We start from the raw sequence: 21903 nt of genomic DNA on the forward strand, positions 1-21903 counted from the left end.
AAGAATCAATAATTTCTTATATCACATTCATACATTTCTTATATCACATGCAGACAAGTCTTGCAAAACATTTTGAAATGAAAATAGACTTTGTTCTCTCTCTCTTTTAGGAGGATGCACAGGTTTTATTCCAAGGTTCCTATGGAAGCTGGGAATCCAAGGAGTAGGAATGAGGAAAAGCTGGAGAGCTTGTGGGAAATATCACAAAGGCATATTCAGCCTACTCACTTTTTTATTTCATGGCAAACCGAAAAGATTAAATTAACACACAGTATCATGCCGAAACCCAGAAACAACTTCTGGAATAGAAAATAAAAGTGTTTATAGCTCATAAGGTGTAATGGTGTTTTATAATAATTATTATATCTTTTTCCTACTAAAGACAATAGTATAGGCAAGGCTTGGATGCACTCTCTCATTATTCATCTTTGCCTTTTATAGTTTTTTTTAATTCTTCTCTTTTTCTTATATATGCATGCGCACACTTTCTTCTCTTTTTACCATGTGAAACTCTAGAGGTAAACATCTAAAAACAAAGAGGGGATTTTAACTATAAGGCTACAAGTGAAGGGAAGGGCTGTTAACACTATATAAATATTCATCTATATGTACTATTGAAAAAAGAGGAAGTGTATATACTAATACCTTTTAGCTGTGATTCACTGAAAACCAAATATTCTAAAACTTTATCAATTTGGCTTTGATTGCCTTGCAAATAACTGATAAATATCCAAGTATACCATTCTTACAAAAGAAGCAGTTTGATTTTTATTTCACACCAACTCTGAATGAAACACTTAGCAGAATTCTATTGTAAATTCTTCTCAGAATTACATTTCACAATGTTGTTCAAATATAAAAGGGCAACTGCAGATATTTGAGTCAAAGATAAAAGTCAGAAGTATTTTTAAGCTTAGAAACTAGGGCAGTACAAATCTTTGTGAGGGAACTTTCATTTGATCGAAGTTTCACTGAAATTCCCCTGGAAGCAAAGCCATACAGCATTTCAAGATAAGTTGGATTGGTTCTACCACCGCGCTTTCTGGAAGTAAAATAACTTGCCCCTGTGAGGTGAAGTGCCTCTTAGATAAACCCTCCTTTTGCTTCAATTTTTTCTTCATTTATTTAAATAAGCAGGGAATCTCCATTAGATTATCAAAAGTTTTAAACAAAATATATCACCCCAGATATGATTTTATTTTGCAAAAGTTCCAGGAACTGCATAATGGAACTGGGAGTGATAACTTTTTTAAAAAGAGGAAGGAGAAAGAGAAAGAACAGGAGACAAAAGGTCAACTTGTGTTGTAAGAATAGTGCTACAGCATGAATGGAGCTGCTTTTGGATCCGACTCAGCTACCCCAGGGCTTTTTTTCTCATAGAAGGTTCAGACCGGAGTTCCAGCACCTTTTTTGGATGGAACCTTGTAGGGTAGGCAAAGCGGGTTGTATGACCTATGTGAGTTCCAGCACCTTTTTCTTTTACAAAAAAAGCACTGAGTTACCCAATCAGTGAACTCCAGCCAGTCTCTTCAGCTCTCAAAATAAACCAAATCTTTTAAAAAATCTCCACCTACTCTACCATATTGTGGAAAAGAGCAGTGGGCTAAGGCCTCTTTAAGTAAGACCAGCTGCCTGCAATTAGTGCAGGTTCGAGTCCCACCAGGCTCAAGGTTGACTCAGCCTTCCATCCTTCCGAGGTAGGTAAAATGAGGACCCAGATTGTTGGGGGCAATAAGCTGACTTTGTAATAATGCCGCTTGAGGGGTGTGTGAAAGCCCTAATAAGCAGGCATATACATCGAATGAAGGCTACTGCTAAGCTTGCAAGCCGCCCTGAGTCTTCGGAGAAGGGCGGGATGTAAATGGGATTAAAATAAATAAATAAAAATAAACTAAATAAAATCCACTCAATTGCCTCATTTTGATTACCTATTCCATGATCAAAATAATCCGAGAAAGCATATTCTTCCATTACAGATCTCATTGCCACATTTGCCTCATTTCCCCAAATGAATGATTTCAGTGGCCAAACTATGCTTACTAAAGTAAAGTGTTACAAGTACTATCCTGGGGTAGATGATTGTGAGACCAAGGTGCTTTTTGATACAAAAGGGTTAAGTGTCACCATAATGGTTATTTTTGACTTAGTTAATGTGATTGTGTATGGTACTGACAGAACAACCAGTAAGGAGATTTGACTGGGATGATGGTTAATTAGATTCAATATGTTGTAGAACTCAACATACCGAAAGGGCAGAATTACCTGATCCACGTAATTTGCCCAAAAGAGGGTTACTGTTTTTCTGACCTGGTGCTCAATCCAGCCAAATCATAATGCTGAAGTACCTTAGGCAATACTTGCATTTATAGCCAAGATTATTCATATTAACTATTTTAATCCATGGTGTATTAAAGCGCATGCACGCGCACACACACACACACACACATATATATGTAATTTTTTAAAAAAGCACAGCAATTAGGCATCTGTTTTACATTTTTCCCTTTTAATTACATCCCTTTGCCCAAACTGATGCATGAATGTTCCTTGCTCAAGGCTGAAAGCTGGTTTTTAGTTGCTAAAAAGCTAAGAGAAGTCATACATAGACATTTTTGAATAGCATCTTCTGAGCTGAGTCTCCCAAAATTCAATTTTGTCATTTCAGCCAGGTGACTTAGAAATTCTCGCAAGGATCAGTCACTTAGGTTTCAATAAGCTTTAAGTGCAGCACCGTAAAGATCAGGGCTTTTTTTTTGTCATAGAATGCTCAGAACGGAGTTCCAGCACCTTTTTTGGATAGAACCTTATAGGGTAGGCAAGGCGGGTTGTATAACATGTGAGTTCCGGCACCTTTTTCTTTTACAAAAAAAGCACTGGTAAAGATTATAATGTTGGTATTATATTACTACTGAAGTTTGTGGCTCAAGCTTTCTTCTAAATATTATCTGTTATCCCATTCAGCCACTGGAACTATCAATTCTTGGTGTCTTCAGGGCAGTACATTTTTGAGTGGAGTGTTGTTTGGAAGATTGTTGTTTGGTCATAGTTTGGTGTGTGGATCATGGTTATGACTTGGTTTAAGGAAGCTGTTTATGTTGAAATGGTCTTCCTTGATTTGTAAGGTACAAGTATTTTTTTTCTTTTCTTCTCCTCTTGCCAGTTCTTTCAACACACATTTTAAGAAATAAAACAGTGATACTGATCCAGAAGAGAATAATGTAAAGACTCTGATTCTTTAATGCTTTAACAAATACTGTGGCTTTTAGGGTTGTCTCCTACATTTAGGACATTTAAGAGATGAAAACTTTGAAACTGAAAAACATTGCATTACCTCAGTGTTGTTTTATTTGTCTTAACAAAGCTAAAATTGTATTTGCAATCAAATGGAAATTCATGACTGATTTTACTTAAACTGTCATCTAGAAAACTTGTTATTGCTAAATTATCTTTACACTGAAATGAATATTAATTAGTTGTACACTATTTTATCTCTTTAAGATAACATGCCTGTAAAATACTTTTCAGTGGTTTGGAACTTGATTATCTGAGACTGCCACTAGTTAAGCCAAGCACAATTACACCGTTTCTTCCTTTCTGAAGTGGTGCTTAGTTATTTTTCATACATATAATTAAAGATTTTGCAATAGAATCTAATCCATAACAAGTACAAATAAGTTCAATAAAATTACTAAGTAATGTTGAATATATACTTAATATACTTATTGAATATGCTTAATACACTTAATTTAACATACTTAAATTAATCTTATTCTTTTTGAGAGACTCACTAGTTGCTAGAAGGGAAGCAACTGGTTTTGTTTTTGCTTTTGTCAGTAGTATACCGTACTGGTAAAAATGTGTTAGATCAGCATGTAAATTTCCCTCCTGAAAAAATAAAATAAATGCTTTGCTTCAAACAACCTCAACAGAGAAATTGTCTGCAATGTATAAAGTACTTTGAATCTTTGTTGGAAATGTGAACAATATGAAGGACAATTTGTCATGTAGGGGGGATGTGTAAAAAGCCAAAATATTTCTTATACTAATAAATACAATAATTCAGGAGATTTTAAAGACTAATGCATAATTGAAATTAGAGGCTTTTATTTTGGGATTAATGGACAAACGACTGGAAAAAACCATAGAATTTTGTCTTTACGTAAGACGACTATGGTACAATTACTATATGCTCAAAAGTGGAAAGGTTCAACGTTACTCACAACAGGGAATCATTAGTGAAGGTGATGGAACTTGCAGAGATAGAAAAAATGACTTCCTTAATTAGAGAAAAGACATTATCTACATTTATAGCTGACTGGAAGCTCTTTGTACATTTTTGCATAATATAGGAAAAATGCACTTGTGTTTTGATGATTAAATAATAATAATGTAAAAAAGCATTTTTGTAACTATAGAGTAACGTAGTTGATAACTTTATAATTATATTTATTGTAAATTGGAAGGTTATTCTTTGTTCTTTTTATCTTTTCCCCGCAGTTTTGTCTCCCTTTTATCTTTGTTTTCTTTATTCTGTATTAGTTTGTGTTAGTTTTTATGATCTTTTTTTAAAAAAATTAATAAAATTTATTTTTTTAAAAATCAATGTAATTCAAGAAAAAGTGCAGGGATTCCATGATCATCTGTATCATTTTGTCATGCATTAAAAGAAATTAGATGCCTAGCAAATGGCCCACTGTATTTAATCAGATAACTACTGTAGTTTGCCAAGTGATTATGAAATGCACATTTTGAAGTTACTGCCTGGAAAATAATTATGTTTCCCCAAGCATGAGAAAAAGAAAAATAACAGGATTTAGCACTGGTACTTATTTTAGAAGGTTCAAAAAAGCTTTTATGGAGAAATGCTGATTATCGAAACAAATAAATGTAATGAACTTTTGCCAATCATTTCAAAGCTATCTGCAAATTGAGTCTTTGCTGACCATCACACCTCGCCCCAAAACTAATTACGTAATTTCCAGAATCTTGAAACTGTATAGTACACGAATGCTGTATTAATGTTTTTACTCTTCTCTTTGCTTGCAGCATTCCAGCTCTCCTGTTTCCTAAAGGTTCTATTACAAGCTTTGGAATTACAAAAAAAAAAAAAACCCAAAACCCCACTTCCTTGTTCTTTGTTTAAAATAAGTTTGTAAATAGCTTAATGTTGTCATATCCCTGTACAGTTAATATTTTTAAAACATTCTACAATGAAAAAGGATTTTTTCCAAGGATAAAGTACTGAATAGCGGTCTGCACAAAATGAATTGTATTACTGGATGGTAGATTTATATAGCTTTTGTACAATGTTGCTTTCAGTCATAGATAATAGAAAACACTACACTCACTCATTAGAACAAAACACAGGGTAATGCAAACACAGACTTTATGTGAATATAAACTGCATTTCACAATCCAGGTAAAATATGGTTAGAAGGCAGAATGTGTCATCATATCTCAACTAGACACTGCTGAGCATATTGTTACAAGGATCTGGCAATATGCTACTAGGGGTGTCATGTGGAAGCCACGCCCACCCCATTGCCAGCAATGGCAAAACTGTCCCGATACATTGTGCGACGTCACGTGATGTCGCGAGTTTGACATGTCTGTGCTACGCTGACCTCTTAATATTTTGCTGTCAGGTGTGAATTAAAAGGGGATGGCCTTTCATCTCATTTGATCCCATACCATCCTAAATTATTCTCTTTACACAGTCACATATTAGCTTTGCTATTAAGCACATCACTGTTATGCAAAGAGTCAAGTCAAGGCAAGTGTGTCCCATCCTTTTTCTAGACATGAGGCATAATGCATCATAAAAAAACCTGCAGCTTATCAATGTAAAGGTTTTTAAACAATGTCATAAATCTAAAAAGATATGAAAGTACCTAGTTTACATAATTAGGACCATGTGATGCATGTTTGACTAGAGAGGTGTGAATAATTGTTAATACGGCATCTTTCAAGCATATTAAAGAACTCCAAAAGCCCTGAACCAGAGCTTTGTTCTTACAGTAGGAGTGATACAATTATTATAAATTGTTTTCCATAAGGGTGAAACAAGTTGTTCTTAAACTGAGGTATCAATAGAATTAAACCTTGAAAAAACCTTGATCCTCTTTGTTCATATTGAATCACTGCATTTGAATAAATAGTAAGTAACCAAGTATAGAATTATGCAGGTGAAAATATGGTAACAAAATACATTTCAGACCTTTCTGATATCTTTAAAATACAAACATTTGGATGTATGAAATCCCTTTCTTTTGTATGGGGATTGCTTCTGTGTTTATCTTCAGGCAGCAAAAGCACATCATGGTGTCTGATGTCTTTCCCAAGATTTTCCGGCTGCTTGTTGAAACTGGGATGCCATATTCACCCATAATCACTTCACTGAAAGGGGATAATGTAAAATGCTCTGCTGTGGATGATAGATCCAAAGCATGAGAGTTAAACGAACAATGGATGAGAGTTAAACAATCAGTAAATTGTTTCGGCTGCCCCTGCTTGCCTCTGACTTAAGGGATGACTTCAGCAGAAACAACCTGTCTCCCAGTCTCTGACATCATCTGGGAAGCATTTTTTCCACACTTCTCTATGTAGAATTTTTTTTTTCAGCTGTGCAACATTTCAGCGGCTTCTTACATACACTCCCTTTGTTAAATCACCCAACAGCAAAGGTGCCAAAACACACAGTCCACGCAGCCCACAAGACACTCCCAAGTGCAGCCAGAATGAGATTAAAATGCAATTGGGAAATATTTAACAGAATAAAATAAAATAAAAATGTAATAAAGCCTAGATAATAAAATAAAATAAAAATGTAATAAAGCCTAGATAATATTACATTCCAAGACATGGGTGTCAAAACTCGCCACATCACGTGATGTGTCGCGACATATCGCGACTCTTTTTGCATTGCCGGCAATGGGGTGGGCGCGGCTTCAGTATGATGAAACCGGCCCACAGGCCGGCAGTTTGATACCCCTGTAAATAAGACTAAATAGTACCAGAACTCTGGGCTTGTGACTTAGAAGGAGTCCTGCTAAAGTTGTGATGACTCAGCTGAACTGCAGCAGCAAAGATTGCTTACTGTGGCTGGGTCCAGGTGCACCAGCTTCAGGCACCCTGGGCTCCTGCAGTTCAGCTGAGGCCATGAGCTTGTGCCATTTCCTCAGAGAGCAAACAGGCAGCCCTGCACTCTGACCTGCTTTGGCCTCCAGAGATACCAGTGCATGAAGGAGCATCTCCTCTAAAGCAGGCTGGATTAATTTCCCTCCTCCCTCCAAATTCAAATGTTGAATTTCAGGCTGCGAAAGGGTCCATGATTGTTGTTAATTTCATATAAAAATCTTTTTTTAAAAAAAAAATTAAACAATTTAAATATAAATAAATTAGAATGCAGAATGTAGGCATAGAAAAATGAAAAGGGGGGAATGAAAGAGAGAGGGCAAATTAAATGTTCTTTAAGTAAAATAATAATAATATAAATAATAATATAAATAATAATATAAATAATAATAATAATAATAATAATAATAATAATAATAATAATAATAATAATAATAATAATAATAATAATAATAATTTGGAAGGTACCTTGTAGGTCATCTAGTCCAACCCCCTGCTCAGGCAGGAAACCCTATACCATTTCAGACAAGTGGCTGTCCAGTCTCTTCTTAAAAACTTCCAGTGTTGGAGCATTCACCACTTCTGGAGGCAGGTTGTTCCACTGGTTAATTGTTCTAACTGTCAGGAAGTTTCTCCTTAGTTCTAGGTTGCTTCTCTCCTTGACTAGTTTCCATCCGTTGCTTCTTGTCCTGCTTTCAGGTGCTTTGGAGAATAGCTTGACTCCCTCTTCTTTGTGGCAGCCCCTGAGATATTGGAACACTGCTATCATGTCACCCCTCACCCTTCTCTTCGTTAAACAACACATGCCCAATTCCAGCAACCGTTTCTGTATGTTTTAGCCTCCAGTCCCCCAATAAATAAATAAATGCATTTTACAATATGCCTTGTTATTTTCGGCCACAATTGTTAGATTCAGCAGCTACATTTATGACATGATTGGCACAACAGAGTAGGACATCTTATACCGTTCAGGCCAAGTTCCAGGTCTTCTGTATTTAGATATGAGAAGTAAATCTTTTTGTTTCCAAGAATAACAAGAAGAGAAAAAAAACATTTTGTGGTGTTTCTTTTTGGTCACTGTTTTCTCACTTTCCATAGCTTTCTATCTAACTAATATTACAGCCTCCGCAACCCCAGATGGTGCTTGCTTTTGCAGTCCAGCCTGGTAGGTATATTGTTGTTGTTAGCTGCGAAGTCGTATCTGACCCATCGCGACCCTATGGACAACGTTCCTCCAGGCCTTCCTGTCCTCTACCATCTTCTGGAGTCCATTTAAGCTCACGCCTACTGCTTCAGTGACTCCACCCAGCCACCTCATTCTCTGTCGTCCCCTTCTTCTCTTGCCCTCAATCTTTCCCAGCATTAGGCTCTTCTCCAGGGAGTCCTTCCTTCTCATTAGGTGGCCAAAGTATTTGAGTTTCAACTTCAGGATCTGGCCTTCTAAAGAGCAGTCAGGGTTGATCTCCTCTAGGACTGACCGGTTTGATCGCCTTGCAGTCCAAGGGACTCGCAGGAGTCTTCTCCAGCACCATAGTTCAAAGGCTTCAATTCTTTGGCGCTCAGCCTTTCTTATGGTCCAGCTTTCACTGCCATACATTGCAACGGGGAAGACCATAGCCTTGACTATATGCACTATACGCACTATACGCAGAATATATAGGTATATATTCTGTCTTAACTGCAACCTGAAATTTAACATGCATTGCAAGATTTCCTGACCAGATTTAATACCAAGTCTCTGATAACCTGACCTTTGTTGTCTTTTCTAATTTTATCCGTTGTTTCCCAAGTTCTTAATGTATTTTGTAATGCATCAAGTAATGTCTCAAGCTGTTGCAGCACATGTTGGGCAGCATGGATAGAAAAGCAACATTCAGTATTACCCACATAATGCCAGAAAAATGCAAACTTTATGCTCTGTTGACTTGGACATTAAGAGTATTCAAATTAACTTGCTACAGGAACATTAAAAAAATAAGGCAATATATAATCTAAGAATTAGATGAATCTATAAACTAAGAACTTAATGAAATTGGCAAGACAACAGTGTGTTATTAATAGCTGCATGTGAGATTTTTTACATGAATATAGTTAATGTAGATAAATATAGATAGGCAGCTTGTCCTGTAATGAAGGTTAATTTTAAAAACTAGGTGGATACTGCCTACTCTGACATAAGAGTAGGATTTTTCGTGACCGGTACTTGAGAAAGGCTTCTTAGCAGCTTTGCTACCTGTGGGCTAGATTCATCAACAATCTGGCTCCTTCAGGTGTTTGGGGGGATCTTTGGCTGGATTTGGGAGGAGCTTGTTGCCCCTTTCAGAAAGTAAAAAGTGTGGCTGACATCAAAGGAAGTCTCTTGGTGAGATTCAGTATTATTAACCATGGTGCCTTTAGAACTGGCTATGTGGTAAGAGTGGAAGACCTGTGTTATAGTGATTCTGCTTATCCTGAGTGTACATATTTACTCAGTGAACATGGACAAAGAGAGATAGAGAAAAGGGCTGGTACAATATGGATTACCACAGGACTCAAGACTCTCCCCTCTATTATTACCATCTACGTGAAGCAGCTCAATCAATCAAAACTAAGGTGATCACATTCAGTTATATATTGTCACCTAGGCTAACCACATTGGGGGTGGGGAAGCAAGCTTAAATTGAATCCCAGCAAGAAAAAAAAGTACAACTGTCTCTATTCCAGTTGTTCCAAGTTTCGCTCAAGGGTCTTCAAACTTGGCCCTTTTATGACGTGTGGACTTCAACTCCCAGAATTCCTCAGCCAGCGTGCCTGGCTGAAGAATTCTGGGAGTTGAAGTCCACACATCATAAAAGGGCCAAGTCTGAAGACCCCTGCTCTAAACAGTCATAGTCACTATGAAGAATCAGGTCCATAAACGGAACTGGTTAAAGACTGTATGATAAAGTGGTCACAACATATTCAGGAACCAATTTTGTTGGACACCTGGGAGATAATTTGGGTTAGAAATGTTAAATTTACTCAGGCTCAAAATTTAAGAGAAATTTTTTATAAAATGTTTTATAGATGGCATCTGGATCCCAAGAAGTTGTCCAACATGTATCCTAATTTACAGTCTAAATGTTGGAGATGTGGTAGTTTAGAAGCTACCTATTTTCACATGTGGTGGACTTGTAGAAATATAAAAGCTTTTTGGATCAAAATTTGGTGGAACATTCAAAAGATTTTTAAGAGAAAGATAAAGTTTTCTCCGCAATTGTTTTTATTGGGTATTGTTGTAGATTGTGATGCTAAAGAAACTAACTTGATGTTGAACATGATAACAGCAGCACGGTTACTGGTAGGACAATATTGGAAGAAGGATAGTTTGCCCACTATAGAAGAATGGGTGTTTAAAGTTTCGAATCTTGCAGAAATGTCTAAGATTTCTGCTTATTTGAAAGATCATTCACAGGAAAGATATATTTCAGTTTGGAGGAGATGGATAAATTATATTCAGAACAAATATGGGACTAAAAAGTTCCATTTAGCTTATGAGAAGATTTTAGTGGGATATTGTTATTGGTACTTTGTTTGTAGTTATGTTAAAGGGGAGTTAAAGCACATTATGAATTTGGTTAATTGTATATTATGCATAATTTTTATTTAGAATATGATTATTGTAACTATAATCCTGTATTTAGCTCTGGGAAGTGGGGGGGGAAGTGGGTGGGTTAATATATATTAAAAAAAAGAATCAGGTCCATGACTTGAGAATTCTGTAGACTTGGCCCCTTGCTTTGAGTATCAGGTAACCACTATGGCCAAGGGAGCCTTTGTCCTGCTTCAGCTTGCTATGCTAGTTGCAGGCTTTCCTAGGGATAGCAACTCTTGCTCTTGGCAGCACGCAATTAGACTGCTGCAACGCATTCTGCATGTAGCTGCCTTTGAAGATCAATAAGAAACTGTAGTTGGTCCCAGAATCAGCATTTCAGCTGCTGATTGGCACAGATATATTTTGCATATAAGACCACTTCTCTCAATTAAATCTGTCCACCCTGTTCATTCTTTCTTTGAGAGGAGGCTAACTATCTTCACACACACACCCTTTTGAAATGAAGGTGATGGGGATCCAAGGGATGCCTCTTTCTGCAGCTTTTCCCCAACTGTAGAACTGTCCTATGAAGTGTGAGGGCCAACCCATCTGCTAATGCCCCAGAAGGTTGTGAAGACATTTCTGTTCTGGTGAGAATTTGGCTGCTGTGTAAATAAAATATTTATAGTTGTTTTGGGGCGAAGAGTGATGCTAGAAAACTAGCATTGAGGCTTGGCGTGTTTATTGACACTGATCTACTAATAAAGACATGGGATTGCAGATGATCAAATTCAAGGAAGGTAAAGAAAGAATGGAGCACTCTTTCTATCTGGCAAATAAAACTTGCAAGTTCTTCTCTTTCTTGTCCTCTGTCTAGTGTAGTAATACACTGTTTTGTTGGTGTGGAGAAACGTAGCTCTTCATTCTTTCTATACCAGCCAGCAAGATGATTTTGCTTGGAATTCCACAAAATATAAATGGCAATGGATAACTCTAAACGTTGGTGTGTATGCACGTAAATGCAATTTATATTTTTCTTGTGCATTCAGGGGGAACCATCCGAAATATATACCCAGTAGCTGCAGTAGCATATCTTTTACAAGTCATAAAGAGAGGTGAGATGAATAGAACAACTGGATAAACTTTGCAGCTATTGGTTTTGATTGTGGGAACAAATTAATGTTTCTTGTAAGGTGAATTTGATTTCAATTGGCGCTGGGTCTATCTCGAGAGGAACAAGAAAGAAAGTGTTCATTATTATCATTGCTGCTATCTCCAAGAACGAGCTCTGAATCCTCAGATCATATATAGCAAGAATGTTGTGATAAAATATGCATCAATAAGAAAAAGTGTTGCAACGTACAGTAATAAAAGAAAAAAGTGTCGGGCACCTGCAATAATTTTTTTCAGGCTTAGCAGTGATTTTTCTTTCTCTCTTTCTGCCTTCGCCTGCCTTTTCTTTTTGCTTTCTGTAATTTGTTGTTTTTATGATTTCTGTCTGTACCAGCATTATTAATGGTTGCACTGTGCTCAGCTCTTGAGAACTAAGAAGGTTTCACGCTTTTACCTGTCAACTCCTCCACAGCTCATGATTTAAGCAGGAGTAGATTGGATTTAACTCCACAGGAACCATTGAAATCTATAGGCCCGGGTGACAGAAATCTGTGTATCCAGGCATATGTTCAGGGATGTCAGATAGCACTAGCATTGTGTGTATTGTGTGTATTGCTCTTATTCTAGAAAGATTTGTCCAGCAAGCAGCAGTCCATCTAATATGATATACAATCCACCGATCATATATTGGTCTATTCTTCTTCGAAGTCCTCATTACAGATGAAATATGATTTTGTGTCAAAAAAAATATTTTCCGACAGCCAGAGCAGTCTAGTAAAATGAACGTGGCAATTTCATTAAATCTTTGTGACAACCCTCCCAAATAATAACAATAACATGTAGTCATCAAATTCTATCTCAGATGAGAATCTGTATCACTGCTTCTAACCAATTTGGATGCTAATACAAAAGTTAAATAAAATAATTTTTAAAATGTTTTTTTTAAAAATCACATTGAAAACACTTTAAAGCCATGCAGACACAATCAGGAGCCAATGTAAAAAAAAAACAAATAGGAACAATCAACCTAACCAGTGCATGGGCTCTACCCAGTGGTGGGATTCAAATATGTGAACAACCGGTTCTCTGCATGGATGCTGCTTCCGGAGGTCCTTTCTGGACCTGTGCAACAAAAAATTATCTACCGGTTCTGCTGAAGTGGTGCAAACCGGCTGAATCCCACCACTGGCTCTACCACACATCCAGAGGCCAAATTAATTAGCAGAATCGTGTCAATGTGACCTTTAAGGCCTTATGAAAAGCCAGTAAGGTCAGGAAAAATCTAATCTCTGGTGGGATGATGTTCCAAATAACAAGTGCCATGACAGAAAAAGCTTTCCTCCTGGGCCCCAACAGATGACGATCTCTAACAGAATGCATCTTCTGCTGGAAATAATGAAGAAAAAAAAGCGATCTCTCAAATAACCAGGGCTCCAATTCCACAATCCAATTCCACAAAGGGCTTTAGAAATCATCACCAGTACCTTGAGGTGACCCTGGGAGCATATTGGTAACTAGTGCAGCTTATGGAGCAGAGTTAAATGTGCACTCACCAAGGAACACACACAACTGCCCATGCAGCTGCACACTGCACCAGTTATAGCTTTAACATCCTCTTCCAGGGAAGACCAGGATAAACTACATTGCAGTATTCTACTTGGGAGGTGAATAAGGCATGGCTGACAAGCATATGCATTCATTCTTAACTGACATCAGTGAAGACCAATCTAACAAATAAAATTCAGTTAATTAACATAGTTTTCCTTATTAAAAAGGATATCTTGCCTGTGATGGTGTATTATATGTTTTTTATGATGTTTATGTTTAATTGAAATAATTGAGGGTTTTTTAAAAAAAAATTGTGGGTTAAAAATGCCTTCTAGGCATTCAATTAATGTTTCTCTGCTGCATTTTAATGCGTGATCTTTTCTGCAAATTAAGGAAGCAAGAATCAGCTTTTTATGTAGTTTCCTATCTGCTTTGTTAGGTTCTATGAAGTCCCTGAGTTACATGCTCTTTTGTTGCTCTCTGTGAAGGGAATCTCAGATGACATTCATTTATACCATAATCCCATATCCAGGCAGAGAATATTGAGTTTATTTGTTCCTTCTTCTCTCTGAACACACTCCCATATTCCGTTCTCTGCCTCTTTCTTTCCCATTCATCCCACATTGGACTAATCACTATTATCCACTGGATGTTTATTTTGTAAATAAACATTATTTAATATAAATACTATTTATCATATTAAAATACATATCATTTAATATAAATACATATTATAAAATATATACACTAGAATTGGGCAGCCAATAAATTTAAATTTATAGTAATAATAATAATAACAAAAAATAGAGGTAGGATACCTGTGGCAAAAGAACACAAATAGAGTACCATGTAGACTAACATCTAGAGCACCACTAAACTCCATTGGTATTGACAAAATCACCATTGGTCAATTTCAAAAGGCAGTTTTACTTGGAACAGCTTATATCCTGTGATGATATCTTTAACCCCATCAAACATTTGTCTATCCCAGGTCCTTGGGAAAGACTAGGTAGATAAAAATGCCAAGTCCAATATTAAACGTATGGCTGACTGGGTGACCAACTATAAGATGGATGGTTGGATGGATGGATGGATGGATGGATGGATGGATAGCTAAATAGACAGACAGACAGATTGGTTGATTTTAGGCATACATGTTTCTATACATACCTGTTCTACAGAACTGAAGTCAGAACTGAAGAAGCTTCTTGGATGAGAAGCAAAATGTCTTCAAAGAAAACAAAGTCCAGTTGCTTTTTGAAAAAGCACCTTTAGCACAACCATGACCTGGATGACTAAGAGTCTCCATAGACTTTTATCTGTTGTACATATTTGGTGCATATTGGGTTTTCTGGCTGTCAGCCCATAAAAAAGTAAAGATACTGTGCAAACGCAGATTTGCATAGTTTCAGTAACATTTCTAAATCATATGCAGAGGTGCTCTGGGTCCTAGATGTATTTTTGCTCCCTAAATATATTTCTCCATCATAAGAAAAGATTGTCCAGCATACCAAGTAATCACCACTACCGCCAGCAGATGATTTTTCTCAGGTGCATTTAATGCATAGTCAATGAAACAAAATCCATATTAAAAACTAATCAATTGGAACAAACCTCCTAATCCAATTTCACCGGTGGAGGGTTCTTTGGTCCCCTCCGGTTATTTATTCTGTACAGAAAGAATATAAGAAATAGAGAACTCTGCTAGAAGCAATCAGTAAATTGAGCAATAAATGGCCTGCTTCAAAATAGTTAAGCTTTAATATGCTCCAGTTGTAACTGTTTCAAACCTTGGATCACAGTTGTGCCTTCTGAATGTATAATTACAACCCCTTTCTGATACAATAAGTATAAATGGGAAATGTATAGGGATTGCCTATTCCAAATTTCCTTTTATTTATTAATTCTTTAAAAAATAAAAGTTCATCATTACATTATACAATTATATATAAAGGGAATTCTCATCATGCAATTAATTCTGCTGGAAAAAATAGAGTGAGCACACATGAATAAAATGAGCCCAATGGATGAGTGTTTTTAGATTTAAATTTTCTAAAAATTTGAAGCAGAAATTTGAAAATTAAATGGTGTACAGAATAAACAACATTTTATCTTAAATTAAACCTGTAAAAAAATTCAAAAGGACTTTTACATATTTTGCAATATAGTTGATCTAACTATAGAACAAAAAAGAGGAAAGATAAAAATATCATATTTTTAAAAGAACTAACATTTAAAATCAAAATAAAAACATAAAAAGCTGTAGATTTTGAAGTGAGGATTCACTTAGGAGTATATTGTTAGCATTTTGGTTTAATGCTGCTAATATTGCTTGTATAACACTGATCCTGTTTCGATAAATTGTATACAATCTCTGATAAGTTTGGAAGGCGCATAATGTACATGCAAGAAAAAGAATATGATGAATTTCATTTATAGTGCTCAAGGCTGTCATTAAGAGATGCAATATCTGGAAAGTTCCTGTAGCAGATATCCAGTTGTTACTCAGGCACTTGACCTAGAAAATTGCATGTCTGCCAGAAATGTTACTTCCAATGGCTCAGAGAATCATACTTAGGACAGTGGTTGCACATTAGACTGTAGCACAAACTAGCCGGCATATTTTAGTATATTACTGATGAGCTTTGATTGATTATCTAGTGAAGTTCTGCTTTAAATGAATACCTAATATCTAAACTCTTGCATTGTACTGATAGTACCAAAAGATTTAAGGTGCTGGTTCTTACCTTTAAAGCCCTACATGGCTTAGGCCCGGGATACTTGCAGGACCATCTGCTGCCGGGAACAAATTCCCATCGCCCAGTACGCTCACACAGAGAAGGTCTCCTCAGGGTACTGTCGGCTAGACAATGTCGGCTAGAGACCCCCAGGGGAAGAGCCTTCTCTGTGGGAGCGCCAGCCCTGTGGAACCAGCTCCCCCCTGAGCTTCGGATGGCCCAAGATCTCCAGTCCTTTCGCCGCAGCCTCAAAACACTCCTTTTCCACCTGGCTGACCTGGACTGACAGGGATTTTAATTATATTTACAATTCTAACTCTATTCTTTAATTTATTTTAATTTTATTTCAAATTTTATTTTTAATTTACTGTACAGAGACCTTTAAGTTTTGTTGTTGTTAGCCACCCTGAGTCCCTTGGGAGATAGGGCAGGATATAAATCCAATAAATAAATAAATAAATAAATAAATAAATAAATAAATAAATAAATAAATAAATAAATAAATAAATAAATAAATAAATGCTTCAGAGACATCAAGGAGCACGAGTAGGGATTAACCATCTCCATCTTGGCTCCACTACAGGTGATAGACAAGTGGGATCAAAGCTGTTGAGGCTAGGAGGACAAGCCTCAAGAAAGGGAGGACATATTGAACTGACATATTTGGCTTCTGTGGGTATAGGAAAGGTCTCCATCATGATGATATAGTCACTAACCTCTTTAAAAAGGCTTCAGCATAGTATGCAGTAAAGTGTCGGAACAAGCCCTACTAACAAGCCGTACAAGCCCTGGATAGTTTTTCAAAACAAGGCTTCTTATTCAGAGAAAGAGTGCTAAAAGAACCTATAGCTGTGGGGTAACTACTGAGCCCACTGTAGTTCTATTAAAATTCTGAGATCTGCAATAGGAGACAAAAAATATGGAAAGCACAAGAGGACATGATGGATGATATCCCATAAAAGTATAAATGAATCAACTGACCGAATGATGTGTGGTTAAGTTAAGACTAAGACCAAAGATGGTAAACCTATAGATACAGTGGAGCCCTACTCACAGCCACTCCATCCTATCAGGGTTCATTGAAACCTGTTCTTCCCCATCGAGATCTAACAGCTTCCAGGCACCACAAAAGGGTACCTGCAGCATAAGTTACCATTAATAAAAGATTTTTAAAAAAATGATCAAATGGCTAAACTTTCCTGGCACCCAAAACAAGTACATCTCAATAAGTGTATTTCTGTGTGTGTGTACAAATATACATATACATGTACATATAAGGTAAAGGTAAAGGTTCCCCCGCACATTCCAACTCTAGGGGCTGGTGCTCATCTCCGTTTCAAAGCCGAAGAGCCAGCGCTTGTCCGAGGACGTCTCCATGGTCATGTAGCCGGCATGACTAGACGCCAAAGGCGCACGGAACGCTGTTACCTTCCCACCGTAGTGGTCCCTATTTTTCTACTTCATTTTTACGTGCTTTCAAACTGCTAGGTTGGCAGAAGCTGGGACGAGTAACAGGCGCTCACTCTGCTACGTGGCACTTGGGATTTGACCCGCCAAACTGCCGATCTTCTGATTGACAAGCTCAGCGTCCTAACCCACTGAGCCACCGCGTCCCTTACATGTACATATACATCACCCCAAATCACAGCCACTTACATTTATTTTGAATAGTAATTCACATGGTAGTCTCCTTCATTAAAGAGTACTTCATATTTATGTAATACATTTTAACTGTGAGCTACATAATCTATTACAATTATTTAAGAATCCCTGTAATTCACACCAGGCTGATATATATATTGCACACAAATATCTGAGACTGACTCCACCCCCCAAAAATGACTTGAATTAAGCTCTCCTGTATTATTTGACAAGTAAAAAAAATTAAAGTGGAGACTGCCTTGTTTGCGCCCTTAACTACTATGCTATCCCAGCTTATTTGTATATATAATTAGAATTTTACAATTACAATAAATGTATAAAAATGAATAGAAAAAGAAGGAAACTGAAAAATGATTGGAAATAAGAAAAAGAAAAAAAGTGAAAAGGGGAAAAAAAACAGAATTTTGACTTCTGACCTTCTATCAAGTAATTGTCATCTTATACTCTAATCTCCAGATCTATAAATCATCAGTTCCATCTTTTTTTTCTTTCAGCAAAAAGTCCATATAATACTTCCAATCTTTGAAAGACGTTTTTATTGTTGTTCCCCCATCTCCTTTTGTATTCCTTTACCTCCAACTAAATGAAACCCCAAGTGATTGAATTGACTGTGTGAACCCAGCCTAAAGCATTCCCCCGCAAAGACTGCACATTTCATGGATGTTCAACAGTCTCTTGTGACTGCAGGCAATTTGTAGAGAGAAACATCCCTTTCTTTGCTTTATCCAAACTTTTGGAGCAGTGTTTCTCAGTCTTTGCCACAACCAGTTTGGTGACTCAGGAATTCTGGGAGTTGAAGTCCACACATCTTCCAGTGGACAAAGTTAAGAAACACTGCTTTGGAGCCTTGGTCCAAAGGAAAGGGTGGTTGCAGAGGTTGAAATCTGAGCATTGTCTGGAAGGAAGTAGCAGGTCTGGGTAGATAGGTTGTTTGGCTCAAGAATGACAAGCAACCATTGGTGAGGGATTGGTGGCATACTGGGCAACCGAAGAACTTGGCATTTCCAAAGAAGAAGGAAGAGACATCCATCTCTCTCTTATCCAGACAAGAAGTACAAGCATTTCAATTTGTCAGTCTCACTTCTATTTTCCCCAGCTTTAATATGCTCTTTCCATCTGGGACTGTTCAGTGCAGAGGAGACAGTGCTTTACATACACTTGAAAAATACTCATCACCGGCTCATCTTGAGCATAAGTTGTTATGTGCAGGGATGTCAATGACAATTCTTTGCACAGTGAGTGCAGAGTGAATGGAGCACCCTGTAGCCTTGATTCCTTCAGCAGTCTAATTCATTATCGAATAAAAACTCCCTGGATAGGTCATAAATTTAGAGCAACTTGGTATCCATTTAGCTATTGAGGTTGTTGATAATTTTGTTAGAGATCCTTCAGGTTTCTCTAATAAGGAGAAGGATTATTTTTAAACTGATACAAATACGACCTTCAATAAAATGTTGAAGTAGATCCTCAGACCCTAACCAATATCCTTTTCAAGTACCAGCTATATCACGACTTGCTTTTGGATATCATAAGCAGCTAAGAATTCAGGCACAGCACTTTTCCTTCCCTTTTCTTTCTTTTCAGCATTTTGAGATTCCAAGATAAAAAGCCTGCATAATACAGTTCTTATTGGATTTTTGGGGGGGAAGTAGGAATGGGAAGCATAACTTCTGAATTTGTAAAAAATGTTTTCTTTGTAACCCAGGTGTAAAGTCGCGTGCTTCACATAGAGACGGACACAGAGCTGGGGTAAAGATGAGTTTATTCTGAACAGAACGAACTGGGGAAACAGGGAAGCCTGGCGTCTATTTGTACCTGCCCAGGTGGATGGCATCCAATCAGTTCAAACCTGGGCTTCCTGCCAGTGCAGGTGACAATGGGTGTAGATCCTGGCTTCCCACCAGGCTGACCATGCCTGGGGCTGCCAACAGCTTAACTCATTAGGCTTATCCTGAGTGAGCAGTTATCGCCCGGAGCTGTCCAACCCCTCTGCTGATCTGCACCATCAGCCTCCTGCTGTGCTGTCCTTTGTGTATGCTGGGAGGCATACACTGCACCAGGATTGCAGTTGTCCAACTGTCCTGTGCTAGCTTCAATATTATCAACACTCCACAAGTGTAGTATTAGCAATGAATGTCTAGAAGCACCTACAAAGCTAACAAAAGGGAGCTTCTGGATTGAAAGGATTTGCCCGTGACAACTCAATTGTTAAAGGGATGCCCAATTGCCAAAAGTAATGCAATCTTCATCTGGCCTGATAGGTGAAGTTTGTGAATCAGAAAGTTTCTCATTTAAATCAGAGTTGTCCCATAAATTCAGATAGAAGTTTCTTAATCTAGTCACTCTCAGCCCCAGTTCCCATTTGTAGAATAAAGTTGAAAAAAGTAGTCTATCTTAGTAGACTGTGGAATATATCACATCAAGATAATACTTACAAATTTACCAGAGTACTCTGTTATAATATAATTACATGTGAAATATAGATAAATCCTTTCCAGCAGTGACTGAGTTTCCTAAGGAAAGAAATTAACTTATTGAAAATAATGTAATCTAGGAGTTGCATTGTTCCCTCTTTTCCAAACCATGGCCCAAGAGATTAAACATAATTAACAAAATCCACTATCTGTTTATTTGTTGTGCATTGTTCTGCAAGAAGAGAGTGAAAATCCTTATCTAAAATGGAGTTTACAGTAAGAGATGAGAGCGAGCCAGCCTTTTTCAAGTTAGTACCTTCAAACTACATATTCCAAAACACTGCAATAAATATTTGAGAAATCACAAGAAGCAGAGTTAAAAGCACTACATTTTTGTTATTCCTGGCAAAATTCCTCTGGTAATTAGCTATGTTAATAATGTAATGCCATTGGAGAATAGTAGTACTTCTTCCAATGGAAATTTCCATTCAAATCAAAGTCAAAAGATCCATTTCAGGCAGGGCAAATTGCAAAACGGGGATTCTTGATACAAGCTGCAACATTTCTCCAACAGCCTTTTCTAAATGCTTCCACCTTTGCTATATTAGCAATTTATCCCCTTTTTAGACTCTTCATTTTGACCCAGTATAACATATGTATTTGATTTCAATGATAAACAAGAGGTAAAAAGGAACGCAAAAAAAAAAGCTTAGAAATTCAGACAGCATCTTCTGAATTTGATATATTTAGTTCAGTCGGGTCAAATTCCTTTTGAGAACGTTGAACAAAAGAATTTGAAACTGATCAAGGCAGTTCTCAGTGGAGTATTAGAAAACACTCGCAAGTAATACTAAAGCAGACAGATAAACATGAGACAGGTAAGACTTTTTAAAGACTTTGTAAAATTTACTTGGAGACTTGTGGATGAGCATCATTACATTCTCCATCTGAATTGAGATGCTGGCTTTATCTCTGCTTTCTATCAGCCAGTAGAGCCTGGCAATTATTATTATTATTATTATTTTGACTTATATACCGCCCTATTCCCGTAGGACTCAGGGCAGTTTCCAGGGCAATTAAAATCATACCATACAAAAGTTTAAAAAAAATTAAAACAATTAATTAAATTAAAAGCCCAAAATTTAAAAAGTTAAAACATTAAAACCCAATTAAAACCCCTCAGTCTAGACCCGACAGCTCAAAGAGCCAAGTTTTCAGGTCCTGGCGGAATGAGCGGAGGTCGGAGGCAGTCCTAAGTTCCATTGGAAGTTGGTTCCAAAGGGCAGGTGCACCCACAGAGAAGGCCCTCTCTCTGGGAGTCACCCGCCGGCAATCCTTCACCGGCGGTACCCTAAGAAGGCCCTCCCTGTGGGAGCGCACAGGACGATGGGAAGTTGATGCCAGCAGCAGGTGTTCCCTCAGATAAGCAAACATCTGAAAGATTGTCTGCTGTAGCCTGTGATGGCAAAGAATCTCTGTCAGGAGCCGTAATACATGTGGACAAGCACATTAATTTTAAATTATTTCTTCTGACAAGGCTTTTGATCTGGAGGTTGGTTGCAACTGTTAGTTTAGGCAGACACAGAAGAAAGCTAGAGGCATTAGCAAAATTCAGAAGGGCTTTTGGGGAGCAGAGGTAGGCTGAAGAGACACATAAATATCCTGATGAAAGGTCTTAAATATGTCTAGAATTCAGCTTTGTGCCTAGATGAGAAATGAAAGAGAAGAGTGTTTCAAGGTC

The sequence above is a fragment of the Vipera ursinii genome, assembly GCF_947247035.1.
Source record: "Vipera ursinii genome assembly, chromosome: 3".
Lineage (NCBI taxonomy): Eukaryota > Metazoa > Chordata > Lepidosauria > Squamata > Viperidae > Vipera > Vipera ursinii.